Source organism: Cervus elaphus, chromosome 16, assembly GCF_910594005.1.
Source record: "Cervus elaphus chromosome 16, mCerEla1.1, whole genome shotgun sequence".
Lineage (NCBI taxonomy): Eukaryota > Metazoa > Chordata > Mammalia > Artiodactyla > Cervidae > Cervus > Cervus elaphus.
Window position 1 is genome coordinate 36,057,061 of NC_057830.1, and position 23,309 is coordinate 36,080,369.

The window sequence follows — 23,309 nt, forward strand, 5'->3', positions numbered from 1 at the left end:
GGAGGAGGAGCAGGGGGAGGGTGGATTGGACTCGAGTCCAGTGGTTCCAACCCCAGATCCTTATTTCTTCTGTATTAGGCTGCTTTCCTGGGGTTCTTCCTGGTACCCTGCTGCCTCCACTTTCTTTTGAAGGTGCCCAGTGGCAAGAGTGATCCTTTCTTGTCAAGTCCCTGGGATGAAAAGGCGGTGATGTGAGCTGAGGGCATAGGCAGCAGGCTGGGATGGACACCAGCGGGCTGTCTGGCTGTTACCATGACAGTCCCCTGTTCTCTCCAAACAGAGGCGTGTCAGGATTCCAGAATTGGAGGAGGCAAGATGAAGACTCTACTGCTGTTGATGGGGCTGCCGTCAGCTGGGAGAGTGGCCGGGCAATCTCGGACAAAGAGCTCCAGGGTAAGTGACCAGGCGTGCCCTTCTGTCAGGACCCCAAGGGTCAGAGCCCATCTCTGACCTGTGCATCAGGTCTGGTTTGCCCTGCCCGGGCCCCTGTCTGAGCTCTCTGTTGCTGGTCCAGGCTCTTTGTGGTCAGGTTGGCTTCCAGGCACTTTCAAGTGGACCCCAAGCCCTTTCTGGATCTTGTATCTCATCTGGCTGTTCTCTTCCCAGTCAGCTTGGCCCAGCATGCCCCCGCCCCCCCCATGAAGCTCCATGAACCTGGACCATTGGAGCCTCTGTGGACATCCCCCTTGAGTTTCCATAACGCTTTCTACCTGTGTCTGCCACCTTTCCACCTATAAAACCAATGCTCTGGGTTCAGGAAAGAGAAAATATCATTCATTAGGAGGGTTTGTCATCCTTCAGAGCCCAGCTTTTGGGTCCCCTCTTCTGCTAGGTCCTTCCTGACACCTGTCTTCCCTCTGCTCCACTCTTATCCTGGGAGCTGACCAACTCTCTGGGGTAGTAGTTAGAAACTCAGATGCTGAGATCAGAGATGGGTGGGAGTCTTATCTCCCTCCCAGCCCTCCCAGCTGTATAACCGGGGGTGAGTATCTTGATCTCACTATGATTCTTCGTCCTCATTTGTGCAATGAGGTGAAGGCGGTGTTGAGAGTCTTAAATAAAATGCGCATGGAGCCTGCAGCCAGTGCTTGGCCCAGGATAAGCACCAGAGAATTTGGTAACATTGTCTCATGGTATTTGTCAAAGGATGTGGTGTGTCTGATCACAGTCTCCTTGTGGGATGGTGTAATTAAGTCAGCTTCCTGTCCCCTTCACCTGACACCATGCATTGGAACAAAGACAAAGTTCAGATGTTTGCTTAAACTGCATTCCAGAAAGGATTGTATCCTAAAGGATACTATTTTATATTTTGATGCTTAAACATCAAATTGTGCTTCCAGGATTTTTTTTTTTCCCTTGAACATTTTCTGCAGTTGGTTAGGCTGCTTCTCCAGAGCCCCAGGGGCAGACTGGGTTATTTCTTTTTTTTTTTTTCCATTTATTTTTATTAGTTGGAGGCTAATTACTTTACAATATTGTAGTGGTTTTTGCCATACATTGACACGAATCAGCCATGGATTTACATGTGTTCCCCATCCTGAACCCCCCTCCCACCTCCCTCCCCATCCCATCCCCCTGGGTCTTCCCAGTGCACCAGCCCTGAGCACTTGTCTCATGCATCCAACCTGGGCTGGTGATCTGTTTCACCCTTGATAATATACATGTTTCGATGCTGTTCTCTCAGATCATCCCACCCTCGCCTTCTCCCATAGAGTCCAAAAGTCTGTTCTGTACATCTGTGTCTCTTTTTCTGTCTTGCATATTGGGTTATCATTACCATCTTTCTAAATTCCATATATATGCGTTAGTATACTGTATTGGTGTTTATCTTTCAGCAGACGAATGGATAAGAAAGCTGTGGTACATATACACAATGGAATATTACTCAGCCGTTAAAAAGAATACATTTGAATCAGTTCTAATGAAATGGATAAAACTGGAGCCCATTATACAGAGTGAAGCAAGCCAGACTGGGTTATTTCTCTGGGTGTGTCTGCTCCAGTGTTTGCATTTCAGAGCAGCTGGGTAATTGATTCTCAGGCCTTGGGCCTTCAGTGCGCCCTGGAGATGGAACCTGGAATGGAACCTGTGTCAGAGTGAAGCTGGGACCCTGAAAGCTGCCTGCCAGGGGGACCCCAGCCACGGCAGCCCCTAGATCCACTGGTCTTTTTGACCCTTTCAATTGGTTCCAGGATTGTATTCCCAGCACCACCTATTCACATTATCCACCTCTCTGCCCTTTTCCTGCAGAAGTGTCCACTGAGGGGAGTAAGTATGTGAATAAAGAAATTAAAAATGCCCTCACGGAGGTGAAACAGATAAAGACCCAAACAGAACAAACCAATGAAGAGCACAAGTTACTGCACAGCTCCCTGGGGGAAGCCAAGACGAAGAAGAGGTAAGGAGGAGCTCCGTGGCCCCGCCTTGATCCTCTCTGCTGGAGGGACGGAGTGGCCCTTGCTCCTCCAGGTGCCCTGCCAGGTTGCCATGGTGACCTGCCGACCTTCCTTCCCCGCTGTGTCATCTGATGCCAGGGGCTGTGGTTAACAAATAGGCAAGGTTTATTTGCTTTTGAAAGCTTCAGGAGGTGAGATTTTGGATCTGGTTTCATTACAAGCCTGCTGCCAGATTCATTTCAATAGATTTTTCTAAACCCTGATTGTGTGCAAGCTCCGGCGTCGGCTTTGGGTAGGGTCTGTCACGGTCAGGGTTAGAAGGGGGATGGCACCCTACCTTTAGGAAGCTTATCTAGTGTGGGTAATATCTTTGGGGGTACAGCAGGCACACAGTGTATTGCTCAGATCTGAGTTCTGGTCTATTTTGTAAAGAGACACCTGAGTCCAACAGTGAACATACACAACTAAACCACTGTCATTCAGGAAACTGCTTATTTGTGTTGTGCTGGGTAGCTTCAGTTGTGTCTGACTCTTTGAGACCTCATGGACCGTAGCCTGCCAGGCTCCTCTGTCCATGGGAGTCTCCAGGCAAGAACACTGGGGCAGGTGGCCATTTCCTCTTCCAGGGGATCTTTCTGACCCAGGGATCAAACCCACGTCTCTTAAATGTCTCTTGCACTGGCAGGCATGTTCTTACCACTAGCGCCACCTGGGCACCCCAGCTTATTTAAAAAATCGATAGTCTTTGTCAGGGTATCCTCAAATTCTACTCCTATTGCTACCCTACCCCTAATGACAGAGATGCTGAGATGGGGCCTCTGGTCCCTAATGTGTGGGGTGAAATCATTATAAAGACTTAGAGAAGTTCTGCAGTAAAGAAACACATGTAACTTCATTTAACCCAAGTGCTTTCCAAATCCAATTGACCAGGGAATCCATTTATGTTTTTCCTGATAGCTTGTAGCAATCAGGCCTGGGTGCAGCTCTAAGTTTCTCTGAAACTTAATGCCCTTTCTTGGCATGAGTAGAAATTCCCGCCATGCTGTGAGAAACCTCCTAGAGTCCACGGAGAAGTGGCAAGTCCTGTTCTGGAATATTTGTGCTTCTCACTGGAATTTGATATTTGGCAATCCAGGTTCTATAAAGCACATCATGTTTGGAAAGAGACTCCAGTTGAGGAATATGGGAACCGGAAAGAAACGAATTGCCTGTGAATTGGCCTCATAGGAGGTGTGGTGGCCTTCCCCATTTGGGAGCAAGAGGCGGTGGACACAGACCGGGGGGACAGGGGACATGGAGCAGGAGAAGATTCCACCTGGCTCCTCCTGGTCAGACATTCCTAGAGCAGCTTCATCTGGGGGTATGGATGGTCTACTTAATTCTTTGAAGAGTAAAACAGCTATTTTTCAAGATTTTAGTATAGAAAAGCAGCAGAAGAAAAGTTTCTCCATAATCTTTTTACTTTAGGACAATTCCTTAGGTATCTAAGGATACCTATGTTTGATCTACTTCTTACTACTTTTTCTCCTCTATAGTTTTTGGACAGTGGCTGTACTCAAACTCATGAATTTTTTAACATGAGAAATGCTTATTATAATATTTAACATTTGTTACAAACATCCTTGGTAATGCTGTCCTAGCTACCATTTGTAGTACTACTATTTCCTTAACTTGTCCCCTAGTTTTGAACATCTGAGTTAACTCCAGGTTTTTTTTTTTTTTTTTGCCATTCGTGAATATTGTAACAAATATCTTTAGGCATACAGATTTTTCCTTGATTGCAGGAATTCCTTGGGATAGATTCTTGCAGAATTACTGGATCAGATGTCATGGTCATTTTAGAGACTTTTGAGCAGGTGTGATTTTGATTTCAGAAACTTACCTATTCCCATGGCATGCTGCGGACTGTGGTTGCCATAGAAAAATAAGATTCAGGGAAGCTTTGAAAGATGACATTTATTTATTTATTTATTTTTTGAAAGATGACATTTAAATTCCTGAAGTTGAGAGTGAAAAGTGGGGTATTTAGTGAGAAGAGGGAAGTCTTGGGGTAAAGACAGTAGGTGCAGTATCAGAGAAAAATGTCTAGATGGGCTCTAGTGGCCAGAAAGGACTAAGGAGCAGGATGAAGATGGCAGGATGCTTAAAACCAGATGAGAAGGGACATCCTGGTGGCAAATGTGGGAGCTTGTGAGCCAGAGCGGGATGGAAATAAGCACCCCAAGTGCCCAGGTTGGGCAGAGTTGGGGGTGGGCACCCATGCCTGCTTCTGGAAGGGGAAGCCCATGGTTTCTGTGGCTAAGCCAGCCTGTGTCATCCCCCAGGACGCCCTGAATGACACCAGGGATTCCGAAACCAAGCTGGAGGCGTCCCAGGGGGTGTGCAATGAGACCATGACGCCCTCTGGGACGAGTGTAAGCCCTGCCTGAAACAGACCTGCGTGCAGTTCTATGTGCGTGCGTGCAGAAGCAGCTCAGGACTGGTTGGCCACCAGCTGACAAGCGGCCCCGCCCCTTCAGCGCAGCGTGGCTCGGGCAGGGGGATGAGAACTTGAATATGCTTCTTTGATTCTGCACCGAGTTCCAAGTGTGGGGATTTCCATACCAAGGGGTTCTCCCACACCAGCCGGGTGCCCTGCAGTTTAAGTCAAGTCGGATCCCATCTACCTAGAGACAGCATCAGACCCCACAGCTTCAGGGCTCAGTCCCACAAGTCCGCCCCGCCACGCCCACCCCCGACTTCACCCGCCAATCACGAGTGGCCACCTGTGCTTCTGACGGCTGGCTGTAGGTTAGAGGGCTCCATGACCGCTTCCTTTTGTTGTTGTTGAGTCACTAAGTCGTGTCCAACTCTTTCCAACCCCATGGACTGTCGCCTGACAGGCACTTCCGTCCATGGGATTTCCCAGGCAAGAATACTGGAGTGAGTTGCCATTTCTTTCTCCCAGGGATCTTCCTGACCCAGGCATCAAACCCATATCTCCTACATTGCGGGTGGATTGCCCCCTTGGGTTAAATTAATTTGTTCAAGAAGCCCACAGAACCCGGAAAAACATTTTACATACTAGATAATCAATTTATTATTAAAGGATATAACTTGGGTGACTTCCCCAGTGGCCCAGTGGTTAAGTATCTGCCTTGCAGTGCAGGGAACATGAGTGGGAACCCTGGTTGGGGAACTAGGATCCCACATGCCACAGGGCAGTTAAGCCTGTGTACCACGGTGAGAGATCCCGCGTGACACAACTAAGGCCTGACACAACCAGAGATAAATTTTAAAAATCAAAAATAAGTAAAAATCATTTTTAAAAAAGCCACCAATGGGTGACCCATTGGTCATCCATTAAAAAAAGTAATAAAAATAAAAGGATGTAAGTCAGGAACAGCCAGATGGAAGAGACGCCCAGAGATAGGGATGGGGAAGGGTGGGGAGCCTTATATCCTGAGTCAGCAGTCTCTTGTGTCTCATTGGTGCATGTTTTCATCAGCCCAGAAGCTTCCCAAGCCCATCCTTTTGGATTTCATAGAGGCTTTGTCACACAGGCACGATTGATTAAATCACTGGACATTCGTCACTGATTTAATCTCCAGCCCCACTCCCCTCCCTAGAAATCCGGGGCTGGGGCCGAAAGTTCTAACCCTTTAATCATGTAGTTGGCTCTCCCAGCAATCAGCCCCCATCTTTAGTTACTTTCAAAAAGTTACTTCCCTAACAAAACGAAGACACCTTGATTGCTCTTATCACGGGAAATTCCAAGAGATTTAACACCTCCTTGTCAGGAACCAGACCATATATATATTTCTTATGATAAATCACAGTCTCACAGCTTCATTTCACATGCTATTTGCTACTGATTAGTTCTGGCTGCATTGGAGCCCAGAGTGTCGTGATCGATTGGTAATGTCTGCTATGAGTGCAGTAATGTGGGATGGTGAAAAGCACCTGTGTCAGGTATTTGCCATCTTAGAAGACTCTCATCCAGCAATTCTTAGCTGCATAAGGCAACAATTGGCTCCATGGCAGGGCAGAGCCCTGTGTCCACTTTAGCAAAAGGAATTAAGAATTTTTAGTATGTTAATATCCATCTGGACTTCCCTGGTGGCTCAGACGGTAAAGCGTCTGCCTACAGTGCGGGAGACCTGGGTTCAATCCCTGGGTCGGGAAGATCTCCTGGAGAAGGAAATGGCAACCCACTCCAGTATTCTTGCCTGGAAAATCCCACGGACAGAGGAACCTGGTAGGCTATAGTTCATGGGGTCGCAAAGAGTTGGACACGACTGAGCAACTTCACTTTCCAATATCCATCTACCTTCCCCTACAGGCCTTGCTCAATTAGGACTCATGAATTTTGCCCTTCCTCAGAGTCCTGTCAGTTGGCACTTGGTTGATTGGGGAGGGGGTCAAAGAGGACAGCAGACTAGTCTCACCTGGTGGGTCTTGTGACTTTCTTGGTCTTTCAGGTCTTCCTGCTCCTCCCCATCGGAGTCAGTAGATTGGAAGGGGCTGGCCTGGACATTTCAGAGATGGGGAGCCATTCCCAGCCAGGCTTTCCACCCCCTGCTGTGACTCCTAGATGTCCCAGGTGCAGCCGGGACGGGCCTGGCTTGTCTTGACAAGGGGGAGACACCTCTGATTATCCTCCATCTCACAGCTTGAGGAGTTCCTGAACCAAAGCCCCTTCTACTTCTGGATCAATGGTGATCGCATTGACTCCCTGATGGAGAATGACCGGCAGCAGAGCCATGCGATGGACGTCATGGAGGACAGCGTCAACCAGGCCTCCAACATCATGGATGAACTCTTTCAGGACCGGTTCTTTCCCCAGAGGCCCCAGGACACTCAGTACTACTCCCCCTTCAGCTCATTCCCGAGGGGGGTCACTCTTCTTTAATCCCAAATCCCGCTTTGCCCGGAAATTGCCTTTCCCCGTGTTGGAACCCCTAAACTTTCATGATGTGTTTCAGCCCTTCTACGACGTGATCCACCAGGCCCAGCAGGCCATGGACGCCCACCTGCACAGGACTCCCTGCCGCTTCCCCATGACGGAATTCTCAGGAGGTGAGAAGTGGGGGGTGAGAGCTCACAGTTCAGTGGGATGCTTTACCCGGTCAGATGGGCTGTGATGCTAAAGAAAAGTACAAATAGCTAAGGAGCTAAGGGATTGTGGAGGTAGGGAGCATTAGATACTCATAGCTGTGCCCAGGACTTGGCCTATGCCATCTGAACCCTCCCTAGCAACCTTGGGAGGGGGCTACCATCCCCATTTGATGGAGAGTGTAGGAGCATGCCCAGAGGTTCACCGGCTTCCCTGGTGCCTCAGCGGTAAAGAATCCACCTGCAATGCAGGAGATGCGGGTTTGATCCCTGGTTTGGGAAGATCCAAACTGGGATTCAGGCTGGTCAAATCTAGCCATACAGGACTTGGAACCAGTGTTCTTTTAAGTTTTTCCAGGCTCCTTCCAAAAACTGGTGGGCATGACCCTGTTTCCTCTAGAGCAGGCATCCCCAACCTCTAGGATCTAATGCCTGTTGATCTGAGATGCAGCTGGTGTAATAATAACAGACATAAAGTTCTTGAATCATCCTGAAACCCCCTCCCCCACCCCTTGGTCCTTGGAAAAAATTGTCTTCCACAAAACTGATCCCTCGCACCAAAAAGGTTGTGGACCACTGCTCTTGAAAACTAGACCCCTTTGTCTTGGAACTCAGGTGGCTTTGTGTGGACACCATGCTTATATTGGCAGTGAATTGTATAATCACTTAACTGTACAGTTAAGAAAGCTGTTCGTGGCTATAACCTTAGGGTCTGGTAGAGAATGGGCACACAGTGAGTATCTTTTGAATGAACAAGAAAAGCCAAAACTTTTAGAAGTGTCTTCTGTCAGTGAATCAATAGACACTGGTTGGCCAACCCCATCTCCTAAATGCTAGAGTTTGATTGGCACCGGGGTCTGGCTTGTAAAGGATTGGAAATACAGGAGGGTGTGGGCGTGAATGGGCCTCCCTGGCGGCTCAGTGGTGAAGAGCCCACCTCCCAATGCTGGAGACATGGGTTCAATCCCTGGGTCAGGAAGATCCCCTGGATAAGGAAATGGCAACCCACTCCAGTATTCTTGCCTGGAGAATCCCATGGACAGAGAAGCCTGGCGGGCTACAGTCCGTGGGGTCACAAAAGAGTCAGACATGACTTAGCTCTAAACAACAAATTGACTTGAAGAAGCATTTACTGCATGTCGTAAGGTGGGGTGGGGGGCGCCCTGTGTTATAAGGAGGTTCCATATGAATCTTACTCCTGCCTTCAAGGGGCTTGCTGCTTGGCCAGCGGGAGAGAAGTGAGCCAGACAGAATGCAGAGCAAAACAGGTTATGATGCCAAAGAGAAGTATGGACAGCTCAGAAAACGTGGAGGTGGGAGAGTGGAGTGGTGAGAGGGAGGCCATACCCAGCTCAGGGGGCCCCGGGAACCACCTCCTGGTCCTGCTGCAGGGAGTCCCACTGCTGACCCAAGCCTGTGTCTTTCTGCAGGCAGGCAGCCAGATGCCAACCTGCTCTGCCTGCAGAACCATCTCAAAGGGCCAGACAGCGGTATGGAAGGGCTCAGAGAGATGGGGCGGCCCATGTTGCTCTGTGTGACTTCCCTTGTGTGTTCCCAGAAAACAGTGACCGCGCCGTGTGCAAGGAAATCCACCACAATCCACGGGATGCCTGTGGATGAAGGACCAGTGTGAGAAGTGCCAGGAGATCTTGGAACTCCCTGAGTGAGTGAGTGAATGAGTCGGAGACCCCCTGGCCTCCTGTGTCCTCAGGTTCCCAGCACCTCACTGGGGCTGCCTTTAGGGTGTCAAGTGGGTGGGAGTTCAAATGCCAACTCTGCTACCTTCCAGTTGTGGCTGTTGGTGGGAGAGGGGTCCTTTGCTCAGTTCTGCCTGGATCCCCATCTGGGGTTGAGGGTTAAGATGCAGAGTTGTCCCCAAAGTTGGGAGACAGAATACAAAGTATTGGGTTGGCCAAAAAGTTTACTCAGGTTTTTCCATAGCATCTTGTGGAAAAACCCGAAGAACTTTATGGCCAACCCAATACTTACCGCATCAGTCCACGGTTAACAGGCTGACTGTAGGAAGGGCAGCCGTGCTTTAAAAAGCTGTAATCCTGTGACTTCCTCCAGTTAGTCTGTCCCCAAGGGCCAAACCTAGTAGACATCCTCATTTTTGGCTGCAGATGATGAAAATTTAGACAGTATGATGTTGTTACTGTTGTTTTGTCTCTAAGTCGTGTCCAACTCTTTGCAACCCTGTGGACTATATAGCCCGCCAGGCTCCTCTGTCCATGGGATTTCCAAGACAAGAATACTGCAGTGGGTTGCCATTTCTTCCTACTCCAAGGGATCTTCCCGACCCAGGGATCGAATTTGAGTCTCCTGCGTCGGCAGGCAGATTCTTTGCCACTGAGCCATCGAGGAAACCCTTCGACAGTGTGGACTCTGTTAAACTCTTGCCGTGTGTTTGTTACTGAACACGCTTCTAAACAGTTCACATTTACTCTTCTTCCTAGGAAAACTGGGGTGGCTACTTGTCTTACAGAGGGGGAGGCTGAGTTAGAGAAGGTTCAGTGACCTGCTCAGGATTCAGGACACCCCTCCTGCGGGGTGTTTGGCGTGCATTCCCCAGCAGTGCTGCCGTGTCCTCTGCCCTGAACATACAGGTCTCTCCTTGTGGTACCTTCACTTCCTGGCCACCTTCCCTGTGGTTGGTTGGTCCCTGAGGCAAAGGAAATAGCTCTCTTCCGATGTTACTCTCTGTTTTATCAGGGGAACTGAATTCTTCCTACTTGGAGGTAACAGCTATAAAAGCAGAGACACACTTCTTGGCTCACAAAAGTTTATGCTCGGAAGGAAAGAGTTAATTATCCCCCCCGGGAACCCCACCCCGAGTGGATCTTTGCTCTTACTTAATTCTTTTGGGTGCCTGGGCCGGGCCTTCAGAGTCGAACGCCCTAATCTCAGTGCTGTAATTTTAGAAGCCACTGCAAAAGTACAAGTGCTATATGAGGCTGATCTATGAAGAAGTGAGGTGAGTTCACAAGTGCGGCTCTTGGGTATAGCCCATAAAATATAATAGCTAGAAAACCGTAAATCACACAGTACCTCGCAGTGAGAAAGTCACCTTAGGGCCAGAAGAAGAGACCTACTGATGCCCAAGCTCAGATTGGTGCCCCTGGTACTGATTTTTTTTAAAATTTTTTTTTCCCTGGTACTGATCTTAACGGTCACTGATCACAACTTCCTGAAACACTGGTTTTCTTTTATACATCAAGGAAGATTTATGACTTCTTTTTTTAAAATTTTTTATTTATGACTTCTTATCCAAGGTGCTTGCAACCTTTGGAGCATGTGCTGCCTGGGAACTCCAGACTGAACTGTTGCAATTTCCATTCTCCTGGCATTTTGGACCAGATTGTTCTTTTTTTTTTTTTAATGATAGGTTTCATCATTTTTTTCAAATATTTATTTTAAAAACTATTATTTATCTGGCTGCTTAGGGTCTTAGCTGTGGCATGAGGGGTCCTCATTGTGTCCTGTATTGCAGTGGATGGGTTCAGTTGTTGCAGCATGCAATGTGGGATCCTAGTTCCCCAACCAGAGATCAGACCCGTGACCCTGCACTGCAAGGCAGATTCTCAACCACTGGGCCACCAGGGAAGTCCCTAGACCAGATCATTCGTTGTGATGGCGGCTGCCCTGGGCACCGTAAGGCATTTCACAGCATCTCTGGCCTCCAATAACCTCCCACCCCCTACCCTGCCAGTTGTGACAACCGAAAGTATTTTCAGACCTTGTCAAGTACCCGTGGGGACAGCACTGCCCCAGGAGAGAGCCGCGGTTCTAGCTTCCATCCTGGTTCTCAATGACTGTCCTTATTTTCAGTGACTCCTTGGCATGAAGAGCTAAGGTTAGTCATTGTACATATTTCTCAACTCAGCTTATTGTTCATAATCCTATGTCTTGCCCCACCTGATGTTTTATTTTAATATAATAGAAATGATCAAAAGGCTTCCCTCCTAGCTCAGTTGGTAAAGAATTTGCCTGCAATGCAGGAGACCCCAGTTCTATTCCTGGGTCAGGAAGATCCCCTGGAGAAGGGCATGGCAATTCACTCCACTGTTCTTGCCTGGAGAATCCCATGGACAGAGGAACCTGGTGGGCATGAGGTCGAAAAGAGTTTCACATGACTTAGTGACTAAACCTAAACCAATAGAAATGATTACAACCAGCATGATGAAGCGTGCAAAGAACTCCTTTTCCTTGACTTGCTTGAGTTTCATGTGCTCTTTTGGGGATAGTTTTCAACAATTAAGGGAGAGAAAACAGTAGTTTTTAAAGAGAGCGGGCGTTGTTTCCAACCCTTGTCTACCTGACCTCCTGCAGTGGGTGGAGTGGGGGGGTGTGGGGGGACCAAAAGCAATGAACTTCCCTACTCTCTGGTGAGCTTGGCAGCCAGCCACTCTGGGCAGATGGGCAAACCTAGACCCCCTCACTTCCTGTGTGCTCGTGGTCCGAGGATCCTGGCTGGCTCTTCTGCTAGCCAGGTTCTTGGGGCCAGAATTTCCAACTCTGTGGATACAGGCAAAGTTGGAGAACTTTGCAGAGCCACAGACTCAATAGGAAGAGCCCAAGTTTAAGAGTTAAAGCCTTGAGTTCACCATTCTGACCTCCCAAATCATTCATCCTATGACTTTAGGTAAACGATTTAGCTCTGTGCCCCTCAGTTTCATTGTTGGACGTCAGAGTGCATCAGACTATTAGAGATCACCGCTATCCAGAGCGTTCAGTGATGCCTGGGGCATAGCAGTACCACACAAATGGCAGCTACAGGTAATGTCCACCATTTCTGGAAATGATTCCTGGGGGCACGAGGGCAGTGATACGAGCTCCTGGTCTTTACACATGGAGCCCTGAAATCCTTGCTTCTTGAGGTGTGGACAATGCCCCTCCTTGCCAATCTCCAGCGAGGCAGGGTCTTGCACCCAAAGAGAAATCAGTGATGTTACTGAAATAATTTAGTTCAGCTGACACTGTCTCCCAGAGCAAGACTTTTTTGATGGAGATACTATGTGTTGATTCACACTCAGGTCGGGCTCTCTGCTTTGTCTTGGGCTGACAGCGAACGCATGGTGGAAAGACGGCGCTCAGAGTAGCTCTGCCTCAGGTCCTGGCTGCGTGGCCCGATTGCCGTTTGTCTTCATCCCTGTTGAGCTCTCCCTTCACATTTCTGCCATTTGTTTTTGTTCTTTCCATCTCTGGGCAGACTGTTCTGCCAATAACCTGACTCAGACGCTGCTCCGCCAGCAGCTGAACGCTTCCCTGCAGCTGGCGGAGAAGTTCAGCAGGCTGTAGGACCAGCTGCTCCAGTCCTGCCAGCAGAAGATGCTCAACACGTCGGCCCTGCTCAAGCAGCTGAAGGAGCAGTCCACCTGCGAGTCCCAGCTGGCCAGCCTCACGCAGAACGATGACCAGGACTATCAGGTCTCCACGGTTAGTCCGTGCTGGCCACACCCGGCAGCTGCACTCACGGTGCAGTCTGGAGGTCGCGTGGTCCTCCCCGGGGGTGAAACGGGATCAAGATGTTCACGGGGGCATGTCTGCTTTCGATGGAGCACTTGTCCTACTGCAGGAAGCAAACACTCAGGCACAGCGGTGCACAGAGACCTCATCACCTGATGAGGTGGAGTGTCACGATCCTATTTTACGGGTGAGGAAATGGTGAGGTTCACCAGCTTACCCAGCATCTCCTACCTGAGGGGTGATCACCCTGTCTGCCTGGCTGCAGAGCTCTCTTTCCGGAGAGCTGTCCTGTCCCACGTAGCATGCCTCGTGAATTGGCCCATTGTTCTCCTCCAGTGATAAGCAGCATCTCTCTAGTACCGGGAAACCTTTCTTTTTCTCTCCCTGTCTAGCTGGTTGCTGCCCAAAGGAAACATGGCATCTCGGAAACCAAGTTTTACTTGGTGGGGCTCCCCCGGGGCTGGTCCTTTGTGGAAGGCATTTACCCCCACAAAGTAGTGTCTCTGAGTTAGGGCATTTCTGTTCACCAAGTTGTATAGTTCTGCAGGTTAGGGAAAAGCAAAGGGGTCCACAGATCCGAATGAAGCCTTACTTGAGTTGCCAGCTGAGTCTGGGTTGACCGTCTTCCCCAACCCTTGTTACCTTTTCTCCTTCCAGGTGAATTCCCACAGCTCCGACCCCAGCACTCGGTCCAGCCTCACCAAGGTGTTGTGAAGCTCTTCAACTCCTTCCCCATCACCGTGACGGTCCCGCAGGAAGTCTCCAGGCCTGACTTTATGGAGAATGTGGCGGAAAAAGCGCTGCAGCAATACCGCCAGAAGAACCTGTGAGTGTATGCCCCCCTGCCCCACCTCAGTCCCTCTGGGGCGAACAGCTCCCTGGGGGTCCAAAAAACAGGGCAGAGGCATCACTGGAGCTATAGCCAGAGCCCACACAGGAAGTTGGGAAGCTACTAGGAATTTTCTTCTTTCTTTGGAGGAAGTTCTTTCTGGGTTGATGAGAAGCAAAGTGTTGGTTGCTGCTTCTCAGTGATTATCAGCCCTCACCTTCCCCTCCCCTGTTTCTTTTTCAGAGAGGAGTGAGGCATGAAAGTTGCTTTTCTAAGTATGGGGGCATCTGCACCCACTTACCCCTGAGATGAGCTTCAGGCCCCTCTAGAGAGTTCTGCACGTCACCAGGTGACCAGGCCCTGAGCTCCAGGCCCTTCTGACCCCACCAGCCTCTCTTTCCTCTGAACTCCTCTGAAACGCACTGATGCCTGCATTTGCTGATTACCGGAAGAACTTGCTCACGTGCCACTAACTCAATAAACCGCCTTGTAATCTGAATGCTCTGCTGTGTCCTCTTTTTTAATTTTTTTGGCTTCACCCTGAGGCATGTGGGATCTTAGTTCACTGTAGCTGTTGATTAATCGCTCAGTCTCTATTGATTTCTATTACGACCCACCAGGCTCCTCTGGCCACAGAATTCTCCAGGCAAGAATATTGAAGTGAGTAACCATTCCCTTCTCCTGGGGATCTTCCTGACCCAGGGATCAAACCCACACCTCCTGCATTGGCAGGCGGGTTCTTTACCACTGAGCCACCAGGGAAACCCCTTTTAGTTTACTGACCAGGGATCCAACCCACACTCCCGGCGTTGGAAGTGTGGCGTCTTAACCACTGGACCACCAGGAAGGCCTGGTGTGTCCTCCTTAGGTTGGTTGTTCTGTTTGTTTGTTTTAACCCCCGAATGTCTTCATTTGGATGTGGGAAAAAAAGAGAAAAGAAACGCCAATGGCTAAGATGGTATAGTCTCATATAGTTGAGAATAAAAGGAGTGGGATGATGAAGTTGGTCCAGTTCAAGGATTTCTTGCTTTTAGGAAGAGACATGCCCAGCAGCCAGCTAAAGCATGTTTCTGAAAAATGAACCTTTTCCATTTTCTTCTAAAGTGGATACATACTATGATAGGGGTGAGGGTGATCTCCTGAAGGAATATATTGAAAACTATGGTGCATAAGGCATACTGGTTATTTTGATACATAATTGATATTTTTCTTCTGGAAAATGTACTCCTCCCCAGAAAACAAAATGAGGTAATTTTCTTTTAGGTGTGAGAGCTTAGAATCCCTGTGAAACCTTCTTGACTGTGGCATTGCTTGTTTACTGTCTGTTCTATACAACCTTTATATCTTTCCCTCAACCTTAAGAATTTCTCCGCTGCCTGGATTTTTCCTGATAACAATTCACCCCTCGGGGCTTCTCAGGTGACTCAATGGTAGAGAATCCACCTGCAATGCAGGAGACGCTAGTTCAATCCCTGGGTTGGGAAGATCCCCACTCCAGTATTCTTGCCTGGAGAATGCCAGGGACAGAGGAGCCTGGCGGCAACAGCCCATGGGGTCTCAAAAGAGTCCAACACGACTTAGCTCCTAAACAGGAGAGGGTGAGATGTATGAAAGAGTAACATGGAGACTTACATTACCATATGTAAAATAGAGAGCCAATGGGAATTTGCTGTATGGCTTAGGAAACTCAAACAGGGGCTCTGTATCAACCTTAGAGGGGTGGGATGGGGAGGGAGATGGGAGGGAGTTTCAAAAGGGAGGGGATGTATGTATACCTATGGCTAATTCATGTTGAGGTTTGACAAAAAACAACAAAATTGTGTAAAGCAATTATCCTTCAATTAAAAAATAAATTAAAAAAATTTCTCCCCTCACTCTGAAATATAGCTGTCCTGCAGTACCCCCAGATTGCCAGCAGGTGGCACTGGCTAACCGCAATACTTCTCTCCACATTAAGAAGCCTTTCCATTTATGAATCTTCTCTAAAGAATCCTGTTCATCAAGTACACATCAAAGGGAAATAAAAACCATCTGTCTGCACCCCAGGTCTGTAACAAAATCCACATGTAAATTAAAAGCTTAAAATATTCTTAGTTTACTATTCTTTTTCTCTCTTAAGTTATAAGCACCCTTGCCAACAGATGACAATGGTCTATTAACTTATGTCCACAGAAGCTAGTACTTTAGTATTGCTATCAAGGAAATTCAGAGGAAGGTAGGTGTGTGTGATTCACTTAAAGATATACATTAATTAGGGTATGGTTCAGAAGGCATTTGCTAAAATGACCATAATTGTAAAGTATATATTATATTAATGTCACTTATTACATTTCACAAGTTATTTTGTTTTCCACTATGCTGCTGGATGTTGGAAGTCACTATACCCAGTTGTTACTTCTTTTTATGCAACCCCCTTTAAATTCTAGACTTGCCCCTTAAAGACAGAGCCTAGGACTTCCCTGGTGGTCCAGTGGTTAAGAATTTGCCTGCCAGTGAGGGGAACATGGGTTTGATCCCTGGTCCAGGAAGATCCCACATGCCATGGGGCAGCTAAGCCTATGCATCACAACTACAGAGCCCATGCGCCTAGAACCTGTGCTCTGCAACAAGAGAAGCCACCACAATTAAAAACCCATGCACCACAACTGCTTGCCCTAACTAGAGAAAGCCCACATGCAGCAATGAAGACCCTGCGTAGCCCAAAATACCACCTGATGCAAAGAGCCGACTCATTGGAAAAGACCCTGATGCTGGGAAAGATTGAGGGCATGAGGAGAAGGGGGGCGACAGAGGATGAGATGGTTGGATGGCATCACCAATTCAATGGACATGAGTTTGGGCAAACTCTGGGAGATAGTGAAGGATGGGGAAGCCTGGCGTGCTGCAGTCCATGGGGTTTGAAAGTAGACATGACTGAGCAACTGAACAACAATAAAAGCCAAAAAAAAAAAAAAAAAAAAGAGCGAGCCTGAAGCTGACTCTGAGTTTCATTGGATGCCTCTTTCCCCTTCCTGTTTCCCTCTTTGCACAGTGACCTGGTTTGAGGGTCCTTGGATGTCCCTCCATCCCTCTTAGAAATCCCATTCCGCGGCCCCAGAGAGCCCTGAGGCAGGAGATGAAGTCACCAAGGTATTGGATGAGACAGGGTGGGGATCTTCCAGCTGGGGATCTGTGCATAATGGGCCCTTGGTTTCTAGCTTCTAGGATCCTTGTGGCAGAGAGGTAGCAGGGCTTGATGTTCTGAGAAGAGAGGGCTTGACCTCTGCCTGGTGCGGAGGGTGGGGGTGGGGTGGGGTGGAATCATGAACCCTGCTGTCAGCCTCTGTATCGCCACTTGACTGTCTTCTGCCAGAAATCTATGATTAGATGTTGTCTCTGATGACCATGAAGTGAAATGACACCAGAGTTGTGCAATGTGCAGCCTGGGCAACTGTTACCAGGAACCCTGGGCCAACCACAGTTCTCTAATCCCTGGGCCAATTATTTTGTGTAATCCCCGTCAGTTCCCCACAATTACCCTCAGGGCAGTGGTTATTTCCTCCACAGCATAGAAGCTGCGTGGGGGGCGGGGGGGGGGTGGTGGCCGCAGCTTTCATGTGAGAAGTGCCTAGAGGGGAGAAGACCCCGCCGCAGTTCCTTGCGGCCCACAGAGGCTATAGAAGGAGACCCCGGGTTGCAGCCCTACCCTGTGAAGTAGCAGGGAATAGGGGAGCGGTGGGAGCCAAGAAGCCCCCCAAAAGTATGCAGAAGGCGAGAGAGCGCCACCAAGTGGTGGGGATGGGGATGACAGTCACTCAGCTCAGGACTCCCCAGGCTCCTGGCATCATCTCTCCCGGGGCTACACAGTCACGGAGTCACAGTGATAGGATTGGAGGAAAGTGGTCAACACGTCACAGAGCCTTTGGTCCCCCTGAGGGGGCTGGAGACTTGGGCTGCTGGCAGGGCCTACGGAGGACACAGGGGCCAAGTTTAAGGCCCACCCAGGGACACCGTTCACTTGTCCGTGTTGAGAAGAGATCAATGGCAGAAGCAGCCCGCGTCAACAGACCAGGCACGACCCTCCCCCGCCTCAGAGGAGCTTGGCCGGGAGCGAGGAGGACGGGGGGCGGGGCCAGCGTGGGGCCACGCCCCTCCCCACGCTGCTCCGGGTCTCAGAACGCGAGGAGGGCAGCCGGTGCGCCCCCCGCCTCCTGCACCCCTCCACCTCTGACGGGGAGAGAAAGCGCCTGGCTTTGCACGGGAGAGTGACGTTCCAAAGTACACGCATCCTTTTATTACCTGTGAGATGCTCAGGTAGTAAAACAGTCTGCTGTAGCTGTTATCAAGTGACGAGAACAGAGGTCAGAATGAATAAAATTGCTTCCTGTGTGTGCCTCCGAAGGAGTGGAAACTCCACAATAAACAGATTCCCAGAGTCGCAACCTCAGTTGAGCAAGAGCTTCAGACAGGAAGTGGACTGAGGAGAGGTCATTGCAAGTGTGGGTGTAGACATAATGTGTGTGCTCAGTTGCTCGGTCGTGTCCTACCCTTTGCAGTCCCATGGACTGTAGCCTGCCAGACTCCTGTTCATGGGATTCTTCAGGCAAGAGTACTGGAGTGGGTTGCTGTGCCCTCCTCTTCCAGGGGATCTTCCCAACTCAGGGACTAAACGTGTGTCTCTTATGTCTCCTGCGTCAGCAGGTGAGTTCTTTACCACTATCGCCACCTGGGAAGCATAGACACAGTAAGAACCATTTATTTGCAGAAATGCAGAATTGAGATCAAACCCAAGTCTGACTCTGGGGTCCGAGGCCCCTGCCCCAGTGTCCTCTCATGACCGAGCATTTGCCTGGTGTTTTCTCTCTGTGACAGAGAGGCTTGGCAAACCCAGGAAGTATCAGTGTTGAATATAGATCTAAAGACAACTGGAGGACTCAGGTCTGCAGAATTTATTAATAGAACTGACGCCTGCCAAATCAGTCAATAAGAAAGCAAGTAAATGCTGGACCACATGGAACAAATTTACCAGGTTAGTAATGAACTCTTTGTTTAATAAAGAACTCCCTGTTCTTTAATTTTTGGCCAGGTAGCTCCAAAATCAGGAAGCCTGTAACCTTGCTCCCAGATGAGAATGGACAACAGCAGTACTGTGTAGAGGCCGGGATTTGTGCTTACCTGTTTGTATCTGTCATCTCCAGCACTCCTGCTTATAGAACACTCAGCTTATAGAACTGAGTCCAAAGATGTACATAAGCCCTCCCCCAGTGACAGGAAAACCATCTGAAGGGCAAGTGACACTGAAGGGTCAAAAAATCACCATCTTGGTATAAACTGTAATGAATTATAATCAATTCTGACTCAGAAATTGCTGAAGAACAGGATCGAAGAATATTTACTGGTAAAAGATAGATGTTCAAAGGTGACCTATCTTCCATCATTGCCTTTATTTTTTTTTTTCATTGCCTTTAATAATTAAATGCTTGCTACTTATAAATGCAGCGACTTTAACAAATTTTTATTCTACACAGATAGAGGCAGGTTTGTGTTATCTAAATGCAAATCTAATTAGGTTTGAAATCCTAAAAGTAGAACATTAAGCTAAATGATAACTTTCCTAACACTTTTTTCAGAGTTTTTTTTTTTTTCCTTTTTTAATGGCTCCTTGTGGGAGCCTGGTTAACAATGTGCAACCTTAGAATCACCACTGATTTCCTCTGTTCGTGTGTGTGTGCGCGCACGCGTGCACGCGTGTGTGCTGGGCCACACGGCTTGTGGGACCCAGCTTGTGGGATCGTAGTTCCCCGACTAGGGATTGGATCCATGGCCCTGGCAGTGAAAGCCTGGAGTCCTAACCACTTGACTGCCAGGGAATTGCCTGTTTTTTTTCAGTTTTGAAAACCTAGATAGATGATGAATATACTTAAGCCTGAGTTAAGCATAAGTGGACACTGGAACAACTCTTTACCTGCTCCTCTCCCCCAGTAGAGGTCTATGAGCCCGTCCTTGCTGAAGAACAGCAATCCCTGTTTTCCCCAGAAGCTTTCAATACTAAAAACACTGATGCCTGAACTTGCATCTTTAAAGATGTATTTCAGGATTTGGGTGTTTCTGGAACCATAACTTTAACCCAGCCTTCCATAACAGTCTTTTTACTTTCTAGTACAGGACATTACACTGCAACAATGGCAGTGAACTGCTTCAGCTTTTTCACTTTTGCAGAAGCTAAAACAACTTCCCCAACATAGAAAGGGGCTGGAAAGTTAATTTTCTGGGAAGGAAAGACACAGCCTGGCCCTGGCATTTTAGTACCGAGGAAAGCGGAAATATGTCCATTGATCAAAACTCCATGGACAATTGTCTTTCTAAATCTGGTGTGTTTTGCAAATCTTCTTCTAAGTGCAAAGGACTGACATCCCCTGTTAATTCTGAGGTGGCCACGTCCCTCTGTGTGAAGGCCCTATCGAGTTCAGCCCAGTCTCCAACTCTGAGGTGCACGTGCTCTAAGGGCTGCCTGGTCGGTACTGCTTGGCTCAGGCAGAGTCTCCTGTGAAGCCAACCCCACCAAAGGCGATGGCTGGACATTACTGGGAGCGTTTTCAGCACTCTCAAATTCCATCGACAGGAGCTTTGGGGCTGCTTCAGTCTCCACACATTATGCTGGCACCAGAAAGTACTTTTGAGAGAGGAATATTTTCTCAAATTGAAGACTACTCAATTCAATACTAGTTCCCTACTATTGCCAGATAACGCAAGAAGTGGAGAAACCTGAATCACTCTGAAATCACAGTTCTTGCCTTTATAGGATCCTAACAGGGTCAGAGAGCTCCACAATTTGACAAGACCACTGCTGCATATCCTCAGGATGGCTGACAGGGTCTTCTCTTCATAGGTCAGAACGTCCAAGGGTAACGCAGCATCAACCTCACCAAAGAGGACCTTCAGGGCTGAAATAGCAGCTGGTTGAATTGTGCGGCATTCAGTCGGATCCCACAATCTTGAAACTCTAGGCGGACTTTCATGTCGTGGTACTCAGAGGGATTTTTGTAAACAGTTCTTTTCTATGTGGCATCTGAGGCTGGCATCTTTTTCCAGTGCTGATCACATCTATATTGAGTCAAGAGGGTGTTGGGCACTTGAAGTCGTTTTCAACTTTCTTTGGATTAACTTCTGCCACTGATTTCTCCTCTACCTGGGGCCAGGCGCATGCGCTCTGCATACGTGGTCTCCACCCCCGGCCTCTCTGAGACCGCGTTGTAGAGAGAGGCCGGGGACGGTTCGCGGCCCGGCCTCGCCTTAGCCCGTGGCATCCGCCGCCAGAGCGGGAGGTACCGGAGGCCCCTCCTTGCTGCCCGCCAGCCCTCCGCCTTCTGTTTTCATTTTTTTATCATTTTATTTATTTGACTGGACTGGATTTCACTGCGGCAGGCAGGATCTATTTCCTTGATCAGGAATAGAACCTGGGGTCGCTGCATTAGGAGCAGGGAGTCTTAACCACTGGATCACCAGGGATGTCCTCCACCCCTTCTCAATTTGAAACCTACTTTTGCAGGGAGAAATCTGTTCCCTCTTGCCCCGCCCCCATCCTCCAGGGTTTCCTCCCTTTTCTGGGGCCCTTCTGGTGGCTTCAGAGTTTGAGACTAGCCAGTTTCACGCCTTTAGGGTCAGCCTTGCTTGCCTTCGTGTGTGCCCAGTTGTGTCCGACTCTGCGACCCCATGGATTGTAGCCCACCAGGCTTCTCTGTCCTTGGGATTCTCCAGGCAAGAATACTGGAATGCGTTGTCATTTCCTTCACCAGGGGATCTCCCCAACCCAGGGGTCGAACCTGAGCCTCCTGCATTGGCAGGCAGATTCTTTACCACTGAGCAACTTGGAAAGCCTTTTAGGTTCCTCTTGAGGAAAGCCTTCTGTTCCTCTTGAGCCTGCACCGCGCAGGATCCCGACGGCTGCCACCAGAGGGCGCCATGAGTCCCTGTTCCAGGGCTGACGGTGGATGCTGACCTTGAGAAGGACCGGAGCTGTGCTGTGGCTCCGCAGATGCTGGGCTTTGCTGCACTGCCGGCTCCCGCCAGCTGACCCATACATTCCTTTGTCTGTCTTCCAGTCCGAGCCCCTGCAGGTGGTCAGGTTGACTTGGCCCGTTTGGGGTTATCCCCGTGCAGAGACACCTGCAAGTGAAGTGAGGGGGCATCCGTCTTGGTTTTTAAATGTCCCACATCTTTGCATTTGGGGAGGCTTTCTGATCGGTGGTGCATCCTTCTGGGACCCTCAGAGTTCACCTGGAGCCCTCCTTTTCTCTGCTGTGCACCTGTAGGGTGCAGGGGCCAGGCGGCCACCTGAGGGGAGAAGCTGCCCACAGTCCACTCACTCCACTTGGTGAAATTTGCATGTTACTCTTCGGCTGGTGACTGCTCACCCCAAATTCGACTTTGAGAGCCGCCCACAACCCAACAGCCCTGATGCTGTACTGCGACTGAGCTTCACACTGGCCCAGGAGGACCTTTTCCTCATCCTTCCAGCCTACTTCAAAGATGCTGCAGACGATCACTGTTTACTGTTCGAAGCACAGGTTCTGAATCTCAGCGCCCATGATTTTCCGAGTCCCCTGAGGTGAGGAAAGTGTTTGCCACTGAGGCACAATATGACCCGAGGCTTGGGCCTGAGGACAGCACTGGGAGAGAGGGGAAGCCAGCCAGTGGGAATCTGGACCAGCAATGGCCAGCAGGAGGCGAAGGAGGAGAGAAAAAGTGGATCTGCAGCAGTGGTGGCTTCAGGAGCACAATTTATGGCCTCAGTATACACTCAGTCTCAAAAGGACTCTGCAATGAGAATTTGGGGGGAAAAGATGACCTTCAGGCTTTAAAAGGTCTCAAATCAAAGGAAGACTAAATTATAATTCATCAAAAGCCTGATCTAGGAAGGGGCCTCGGGTTCTCTGGTAGTTAGAAAGTCCATTTCCAGAATATTCTTTGACCTCAGCATTCCAGGAGTTTAACTGAATCTCAGGTTTTGGACTTAAGCCATTGCACTGGGTGTTCCTTAAAGCCTGCATTTGTCCTGGGTTTCATGTAAGATGCCATAAAACACACAGCAAACATGGCACTCCTGCCTACGGCAGAAATGCCATCTAAAATTTTGAAAAATAAAACATTACTCAAAACTTTAAAACACAATTACATAAGGGAATAGAATACAAAATTCACAGATTTTAAACATTGAATTCGAGCTATTGAAAATATGGGTTTTGAGATGTACCTTGATTGAAATATTTAGGGGCACTGTCTTTCCTAAATTGCTGTGTGACATTGAACAAGTTTCCTCAACTCTCTGAGACTTGGTTTTCTCAGTACAACAGGGAGTGACTTGGCCTCCATCTTTTCCCGAGCCTCACGGTTTAGCCCACCACGCTTTTCTTTGTATTAACATCACCAGTCCAACTCTTTCCTTATGTATTAGTCAGGTCCTCCAGAGAAATAGAACCAGTGTACATGTTTATGTTAGGCTGATGTCAAGGAGCTGGCTCAAGTCTAACAGTTGTAGGGCAGCC

The 23,309-nt window shown here is 48.9% G+C and overlaps 3 pseudogenes; 1 reads left to right on the forward strand and 2 right to left on the reverse strand.

Moving 5' to 3' along the window:
* The first annotated feature begins 315 nt into the window (after nt 1-315).
* Nucleotides 316-16,299, forward strand: LOC122710043 (annotated as a pseudogene).
* Nucleotides 16,300-19,855: 3,556 nt separating this feature from the next.
* Nucleotides 19,856-20,417, reverse strand: LOC122710044 (annotated as a pseudogene).
* Nucleotides 20,418-20,475: 58 nt separating this feature from the next.
* On the reverse strand, nt 20,476-20,846 carry LOC122709983 (annotated as a pseudogene).
* Nucleotides 20,847-23,309: the final 2,463 nt, after the last annotated feature.